A 9290-nucleotide genomic window follows, 5' to 3' on the forward strand; every position below is an offset into this window, starting at 1 on the left:
TTAGAATATTTATTTGACATTTTGTTCCTATTGCTGTAATTCAGAACAATATAAATGAAATGAAGCCAGATCAGTGTTGTTCTTAAACCACCAAGATATTGTTTTATTTAATTCAAAAGAAAATGCCATTTTGGATGCATGTGGTCTTATTAGCAATTTATTTTTGCATTTAAGAAACGTCAGATGTCATGCCAACCTTTACTTTGTTCTCCTAGGAGCCATTTACAAGACAGCTTGCTTTTATCCTTGGGAAAGAACTAAATGTATAAACTTCAGGCATAAAACACAACCTCCACTGACATAAAGTATCCAAGGTCTCCTTGATCTCACTGCTGTTAATACTTCATCATATAACTATAGAGATCCTATTGTAAGTCATACATTCAGTCCATTGGAAGCCTGGCTCAGTACCTAAGAGGTCACCTTACTTAATACAGTCATATAGTCATGCTGACATAAATTGGCCAAAGGAAACTGATATTGCTCTGACACACATGCAGGTGGAATGCAATTTTCAGGATCATATTTTAAAGATGTTACATTTAGCACGTGAGTGACTGGCATCTCTAGTACCAAATTAGACAATGGGACCTTTCACTTCACAATTATAGCACTACAATTATACTTTAACTGCTACAACTGCAACCTGCAGAATCCTGGGATTTGAAGTTTAAGGAGAAACTAGAACTTTCTGACTGAGAATTCTAAATACTGCTCCCTAAACTTTAAATGCCAGGATTCTGTAGGATGTTGCCATAGCGGTTTAAGTGAAATCGAAGTGTGATAATTGTGTAAGTGTGAAAGATATATATTATATATTATATTGTGTAGTTATGTAATTCTTCAATAAGGAAGCAATCAGTAATTTTAATTTTCAATAATTTTAGCAATTTTCTTCCCACATAGTTTCAAAGCCAATTTGCAATTTAGGGGTTATTCTGTGCAAAATTCATACATGGTTCTTTGGCACAGAAAATAGCATTTAAAAAAAATAATAATACAGGAAACATTTCCTGCAGAGAAATATTATTTTCTGCACAGAAAATGCATTTTCCTGCATTGAAAACATTGTTTTGTGGGGGAAAGCTATGTGACAATTGTGTGCAGATTACATTTCCAATTATAGTATTTTATGTAGAACAAACAGAAAATGCTGTTTCCTCTGCAGAAAAAGCTTTTTCTTCTTCACAAAAGAACTGCATGCAAATTTTTACATAGAATAAGGTCTGAACTGTGAAGATTACTGTCAATTCAGGATTCTTCCTGTCAGGGTCTCTTGATACCTGAAAAAACATGGTTTCAAACCATTTTTTGGGGGGACTATTCTCAAATATTCTTTCCATCTCTAATATTGGCCTATATCTAATTGTTAGTGCCAATCAGAATACAACCATTGAACCAATGGAAGTTACATAAGTGTTGATTAACCAAGTTCCCATATCCCAATGTTATCAATTTAATGTGTCTACTCTAGCTGGAACTGTCAGTTGGATTTAGGATTGTAAGTGAGAAGCTGAGCAACCCTGGGTAGAGCCAACCATTATGAGGTTAAGGAATGCTTACATGGGCAGGAGGATACGGGCAGACAAATATATAGATTATGATATATTTTTGTTGTTATTGTTGTTATGTGCAATCAGGTTGATTAATAGAATCATGCAGAGTTCAAAGAGACCATAAGGGCCATCTAATATATGATAACAATGCATGGTTATACTCTCAAAGGTTATCCCTTTGATCACTGGATTGGGGCTGCAGCAACTGGATGCCATAGCCCCAATCCGGCATTTTCCCGGCTGAAAAAGAAGTGGCAGAAAGCCGTTCCTTCTTCAGCCAGGAAAAACGTGGCTTTGCCGCTGTGGCTATGGCTTTTCTGTGTTTTGGCGGCACAGGATGTGTAAACGCCGGGAAGCCTCCAAATGTGTGGTCAGCCGTGTGGCTTCCTGGTGGTGTGGAGGTGGCATCAGAGTGTCATTCAATGTCTTCCTATAAGAATGAGAGAATATGAGTTGCCCAAGGTCACCCAGTGGCTTTCCATGACTGAGTGGGGATTCGAACCCTGATTTCCCAGTGTACTAGTCCAACACTTAATAGCAATAGCAATATAGCATTTACATTTCTATACCACTTATCAGTGAACTCAGCACTCTCCAAGCAGTTTACAGTCTGTAAGCCAATTGCCCCCAACAAGCTGGGTACTCATTTTACCAACCTACAAAAGGATTGAAGGCTGAGTTCACCTTGGAGTCCTAGGATCAAACTCACCATTTAACCAGCATTTAACCACTGCACCAACAGTCTTGTGCATGGCCCAGGCTAAAATTAGCATGGGAATAAAACATGCAATAAGTGCTATTCAACATGTATGGCCTGCAGGTCTAGATGAAGACTATGCCAGTAATATGTGTTATTCTAACAGTTATGTAAATATGAAGCCTTTTACCAAGGACCCTATCACATGGGGTTAAAACCCCTGTTTTCCTTTCCCAAATTCAGTCCTAGATGGACCCAGGATGGATGCAGGCGGCGATTCGGCATCAGTTTCTTTGCAATAACATCCAGCTTCCTTCCAAATTAAGACTGAATTCAGGAAAAGTAAGCCAGGATTTTAACCACATGCGATAGGGTCCTTAGTTTCTGTATAAATCTGGCGTTGCTTTCCATTCACAGGAATTTTTCCCTATAGCACATTCTTTCTCGGTCCTTCAGAAGAGGGCTGCTCTACAGTGTTCAAATGATAATAGATGGATTGCCATTTTTACATCTCTGGGTCATTAAGTCAAATCTCAGTGTGATCTCATTAATAGGGTATGCTTTTTAGTTAAACTAGAACTCAGGCAGATTCTGTGCTTGACAAATTGCACATGAAAGCTCAAATGCTTGGCATTCCATTGATGCACTGTGCAAATATTTATGGACAAATACAGGCCCAGTTACAAAGCCATGCTCACACCTGACATCCACTGGATGCATTAAGTCTCATCCCCAGAGACTGACAGTAACACACTCATGACTTTTTCCACATCTCTCCACCTTATGTAACAGTTGCTGCTATATATTCTGAGTCACTGTTTCCTTGGCTTCCACTGCCAACTTTATCTGTTCACACCCTAATGGAAAGCTTTGTACTGAATGAAGGCTCTTGTGCTGCTGTCTGTTCTATGGAAAATGCACATAATTACATTCTTCAGAGCAAGTTGACATGAAAGGTCGCTATGAATACAGCAAGCTCTCAGAATTAGGACGCTGGCAATTCCCTGCAACTGCTGTGATCTAGGAGAACATCCAGAGCATTTGCATTTGAATGAATACATCTAGCACATTGTGGTGTGTGTCTCCCTCTCTTTTTGCTTTTATTTGCCTGCATGCATGATGATACTACAGGAGCCTTCTTCTTGTGCCACTGTTAGATTCTAAGTTAGATCCTATGACAAACCAGGAAAGCAGTAGGTCAGCATTTTTCCCATGCACCATGAGAACATTGCTGCATTTATAACTCCTTTTGATGGAATATATTAGTGTAGTCTAATTGAAGCCAATGGCATTGTGCCATCTGAAATCATTTGAAGACAGTAATTGGCGCGCTGGCACATGTTTTCACCTCAAAGAATAAATTAGGCAATGTTTAAATAGTGCAGTGAAACTTTTGAACAATACAAACACATCTTTTGGGCATGGGCCACCCAATTTCACCACCCTAGGTGAAGAACAAGATGGTGCCCACTCCCTCAGTCCAAACACAGAAGCCAAATGGACTGCCAATGGAATAGTCTTTCTGGTAATAGGAGGGCATCCTCAGTCACACTTGAGGTCAACTGCCAGTCTATGAACAGACAGCTCTGTTCTCCAAGAGGGAGGAAAAACCAGGAGGCTCAGGAGAAACAGATAAAAGACTTTTGTTGCTGTTCTCCAGAATCTGTCATCTGAGGGATTTGTCTTACTTTGTCTAATGGAAGGGACAGAATCTATAAATAAGTGATTAAAGGTGCTTCTGAGTAGATCTGATACCTCTGTCTTCTACTGGAGGAACATTGGGTAAGGGTGTTGTGATGACTACCCATGAGTAGTGAAAAAGGAAAGTTGTAAAGGTGTCTGAACTAGGCATGGTGTTTGTTTAGACAGATATGTGAATTAAAGCTGGGTAATCCCATTTGATAATTAAATTCTGTTTTCTATCCACACACCTCTTAACCATCTCCCTTCACATGGAGGTGTTTGTGAGCTTGCATGTCCATATATGTATGTATAAATTTTCACAGAATAAGTCCCAACCTGTGAAGATTTTTTGTTAGTTTAGGTTTCTCCTCATCCTTTTCAGACCATTCTTCAAATATGTTTTTAAAAATATTATTTCCATCTTGAATCTAGATGTTGGATTGTAATTCTCAGCACATTTGATCATTGGAGATGATGATTGGATATGATGGAAGTTGTAGGCCTATAAAATATTAGCATCCAATAAAATTTGACTGCCTTAGAAGGAATTAAAAACAAGAACTAGAGAAGGTGGGCCACTTAATCCAGGTTCTTAAATTGATTAATTGGTTAAATTAATAGGTTTTGATTTAAAGAAATCTTTACAGATGAAGGCAGGTGCATAAAAGGAGGGACACAAGAATCTTAGATACAGTCTTTTAAGAGTAAGTGTAGTTGAACAATTTGCATTGTATTTTTCATGTAGAAATGTATGGCATTGCTTTGAGAGCTTGGTGGCTATCAGTTGAAAAGGTTCAGTGAATAAATAAAAAATGAAATAATCCTGGCCAGATATTCATATATCATGCTTTAGTTAAAATTATGAAGCTGTTGCATGATCTTGGTGTAGTGTGTGTGCGTGCGTGTGTGTTTGTGTGTGATTTTTATACGCAGATGTCTTTATTATCCACCTTGGAGAAATTAGGCTCATACAATTATAAATTGTGCAGAATTCAATTTCAAGTTTCCTTAATTATGATTTTAGATGGAAACGGAAAGTAAGTGTGACAGTGGCCCTTCAAATAAAGGCCTGAGATTATCCACTGTGTATCATTCAGGTTCTTCTTCCTTTATTTCCTGCTCACATAGTTCTCTTGATTGCCATAACAATTGCTGCATTGTAAGGTTGATTATTATGTGGCAGACTTTTTAGTGTCTTTTGCCACAATTTTGTGACTACTGGTCAATGACCGAATAAATTTTATGATGATTTTATGATGATGATACCTTTAGATGCTAGATCTGTACACCTCTTTGTGACATGGAGCAGTGCCTTGCTTTTCTCTGTCTTTATTTTAAACTAGAAAATGCAGCTCTTACAGTTCTTACATACTTAAGTGGAAGTCCAATATACTGTATACTCGTTCCTCCACACTTGTGGCTTTGACTTTTGTGGCTTTGTGTATTCATGGATATTATTAGTATGTTCTCTTTAGGAATCTCTAGGTCCTCCAGTGCAACTCTATGGTCAAGTTTAACCAAAAGTTGCACTGCAGGACCCTAGAGATTTCTAGAGAGAACACTCCACTAGGCATTTGTAGCTCCTCCAACAAAATTCTATGGTCAATGTCTGGCAGATGTTAACACGGAATTGCACTGGAGGATCTAGAGATTCCTAGGGAGGTGGTCTCTCAGGTAAAAACACAGTGTTTTTGTTATTTGCAGTTTTCCCACATTCATGGGGGTCCTGTGTCCCTAACCCCAGCGAATGTGGAGGGACAAGTGCATATACTCATGTATAGGTCTAGACATTTTAGTCAAAAAATTGACCCAAGAAACCTGAGTTGACTTATCCACAGGTCAATACTGTACTTTAACTTTTACAAAAAATCAAATCAAAACAAAACAAAACAAAAACCCCAGGAACAATTCTCTGGTGAAAGGTAAGAGCATGATCTGTCTGGGAATCACTGACTCCCCCTCTGTTCTCTCATCCATCCTGCCTTTAGTATAAGCACAAACACTTATGCCTGCTGAAATATTGTAAGTTCCTTGGCATGGTTTTCCTTGGCATGGTTTTCCTTGGTATGATTTACCCTTGGCTTATCTATGGGTCATATCAAAATCCATAATTTTAGCCCCAAAACCTGCCCTCGACTTATACATGAGGTTGATTTATAGTCAAGTATATACAGTAAATGTATTATTTTCTTCATTGAGAAAAAGTGGTTTTAGGTTTTTGGAGGGGTTCTCTAGAGGAAAAAAAATGCTGGCGTCTATGATGTTCCTGATAAAAGTATACATGAGTCAATTTTGCATGCTGTTTTCCCCACATATCTTGACGGGAACAGACGCTTTAGAGAAATATTATCTTACTCATCTTAGTAATTACATGACGTTAAGAGAGAAGGAAGCATAAATTCAAATACTGCTGCATATATTAATAAAAGATAAATTTTCCTATTCAAATAATATTCAAAAAAATAGAAAATGGATGCCACACCCTTGTCAAGAATTGCCTTAAAGGTCTTTTTTAATGAATGCATTTATAACAAGCAAGCAAGTATATTTCTATACCGCTTATCAGTGCACTTAAGCACTCCCTAAGCAATTGACAAAGTGAAAGCTAATTGCCCCCAACAATCTGGCTACTCATTTTAGCCACCTCAGAAGGAAGCAAGCTTGAGTCAAACTTGAGTCCTTTTGCTGTTACTGAACTCACAACCTTATGGTTTGTGAGTGAGTGGCTGCAGTACAGGCATTTAACTTCTGCGCCATCAGGGCTCCTTCATAAAGGTCAAGATCCTATTTTATACTATTTGAAATTGCATCATCATATTAACATGGAAGGTTGGCAGGGCAATCACTGCCAGCTGGATGAGGGCATGGTGAGGCTCTTCTGGTGTCCCTCAGCCAACCAGTGACCATTTAGATTGGAAGGGAGGATCAGCCCCTGGTGCTGTCCAGTAGCTATTGTATAGCCTGTGGGAAATCTGTTGCACAAGGAGGTGATAGATACTTTTATTGTGTAGCACTAAAATAATTTCTTACATTTATGTAACCTGTTATGCTAGTGTGTGTCACCAATAGGATTTAGCCAATATGTTATATTTTCCATATATTTATTATCCGAAATGTTGGGCAACCTTCTCAGTTGACCTGAACAGCATTGTGATGTCAGGATGTTATTGTTGACACTGTTATTTTATCTGATACAAGGAAGGCCCCCATAGTAAGCTATTAGTTATTAGCACTATTCACACTTTAACCCAAACAGTTATTTCTAGTAACAATGGTATTATTGCATAGTCAGTGATCAACTGGCTATAGTATATCACATTTTCCCTTGAAAGCCAGCATTGTTGAAACAAGGTCAATAAATATGAAAGAAAGATATAGGAATAGATATCAGGACGTAATGGGACAGAACTTTTAACACACATTTTCCCCTTGCCCTTTTCTTTAAATGGTTTTTATGGACCACTAAACTCAGGTAGTTTATCTCTTGTTTGTCTAAATACCGATTAAAGATTTGTATCTTACAGAAAAGTATGGTACAGTTTTTAGCAGGGTTTTACTAATATTTCACTTTGTATATGTCTATTGTGACTTATGTTCTTAGGGTTATATAATTTGCTTTTAAAGAATTTGCTTCTTCTCCCCTGAACACGGGTCATCACTTCTTTGACCACTTTTAAATCTGGGTTGAAGACTGTCCTGTTCAAGGAAGCATTTCCAGGCACTGTGTGATTATCTATCTGATTTTTGATTGGATAGTTGATGTTTTTAGTTGTTGCCTGCTTATTTTAACCAATTCTATTTTATATTATTACCTATTGTTTTATACGTATTTTGTAGATTGTACACCATTGGCAGGTTTCATTTTTATTGATTTGATCATTTGTATGTACAGTGCTGTGTACATTTACAGCGCTATAAAAATAAACTATAAATAATAATAATAATAATAATGCCAACAAACTCATTTAGTAGGGATTTACCAGGGAGTCTGGAAGAGACAACAGTCTTGAGGATGAAAGATCCACCCAAACTTTCACTTAGAAATGACCTGTCACAGCTATTTCTTTACATTAGGAAGAGGAAGAATGTTTTAGCTTACAAATATCAACAGCCTAGCATGGTCACTGTTAAGGGATTGTTGGAGTTATAACCCAAAACATTTGAAGAGCCAAAGCTTTCCCATCTCTCCTGTACTCAGTGATGGTTCTAGACTATCTGCTTTATCACACTAGCTGGTAAACAGGATTTAAACGAGAGTTAAGCTAGAAAAAAACAGGAAATGCCTGAAGTTTATCACACGACGTTTCTTGGTTTTCTCTAGTTTAACTCTAGTTTAAATCCCGTTTGCCCGCTAATGTGATAAAGCACTATGAGGGTTTGAGGAAAGCCTTGATGAGTTGGGTTCAGCATGATGTTCTTATATTACCCATTCTTGATGGAAATGAATAAGAAAACCATACAATACAGTAGTATTTCCTACGCAGACAAGCTAAACACTATCCGTACAGTCGTCTCTTTTCACAAAGCATAAAATAAACTGTCTCTTACCTTCCACGGAACAGGAATGAAACCAAGTAGCTGTCCTGTTCTGCTGCAACAATGCTCAGGGCCACATCATAAATTGCATCAGGTCAGAGTCCCAAGCTGGAAGGATAAAAACCACCATCTGATTGCTATGGGGCTTTATTGACGCAAGTATCTCATTTAGGGAGGAGGCACCTGCTAGCTACTATAGTATATCCTAGCTAATCTGTTATTGATTTCAACATGACAGCTACATGCACACCTCATGACTGTATTATCAGCCAGATTGGTAAATATTTAACCTTGGGAAAGGCAAGGTTTTGTATGCAATTATAAATTGATGGGAATTTATGCCTGGCAAAATCTTTACCTTTTGTAAATGCAGGCAAGCAGCAAGATGACAAAGGAAAGGAGGAACAGCGAGCGCCTTATAGAGGCTTCTGGTCTGTAGAAAGTTCTGGGACTTTGCCAGAAAAAATGACTCATGGATTTTGAATTTGATTACTCTAGTAACTTTCACACAATCAAAATTATCTCTCCACATCCCTGGCGGCTTCTGTGCAACCAGAATGGTGTCTGACAGATATCAGCAGTATGTATTGTTTCCAGATGTTTGTATAGAAATGGGAGAATGTTGCAATTAGTTAATTAAGTCTCATCAAACCCCTCTAATTGAAACATTCAATATCCAAGCTGTACTCTCCAGTGAAGTTTCCTTTTGAAAATAAACAGATGAAGCGAGGTGAAGGCTCCCCCTGGAGGAGGCTTCATGATATCACAATGAAGGCTTTTGACTGAGACTTGATTTTTCCATGCCTCTGAAACAATTG

General features: G+C 38.0%; 1 protein-coding gene across 2 annotated transcripts in view; it reads right to left on the reverse strand.

Moving 5' to 3' along the window:
* The window catches only part of PALMD (palmdelphin), a 75552-nt gene extending 66665 nt beyond the window's left edge, over positions 1 to 8887 (reverse strand). Inside the window, exon 1 of one of the 2 annotated variants that reach the window (XM_042464862.1) lies at positions 8831 to 8887. The gene's annotated coding sequence lies outside the window, so the exon portion shown is untranslated. Of the gene's footprint in view, positions 1 to 8484; positions 8609 to 8830 lie in introns of those variants that run through there. The other variant, XM_042464861.1, reaches the window with a different exon arrangement.
* Between the last annotated feature and the right edge of the window lie 403 nt (positions 8888 to 9290).

This window comes from Sceloporus undulatus, chromosome 4 (genome assembly GCF_019175285.1).
Source record: "Sceloporus undulatus isolate JIND9_A2432 ecotype Alabama chromosome 4, SceUnd_v1.1, whole genome shotgun sequence".
Lineage (NCBI taxonomy): Eukaryota > Metazoa > Chordata > Lepidosauria > Squamata > Phrynosomatidae > Sceloporus > Sceloporus undulatus.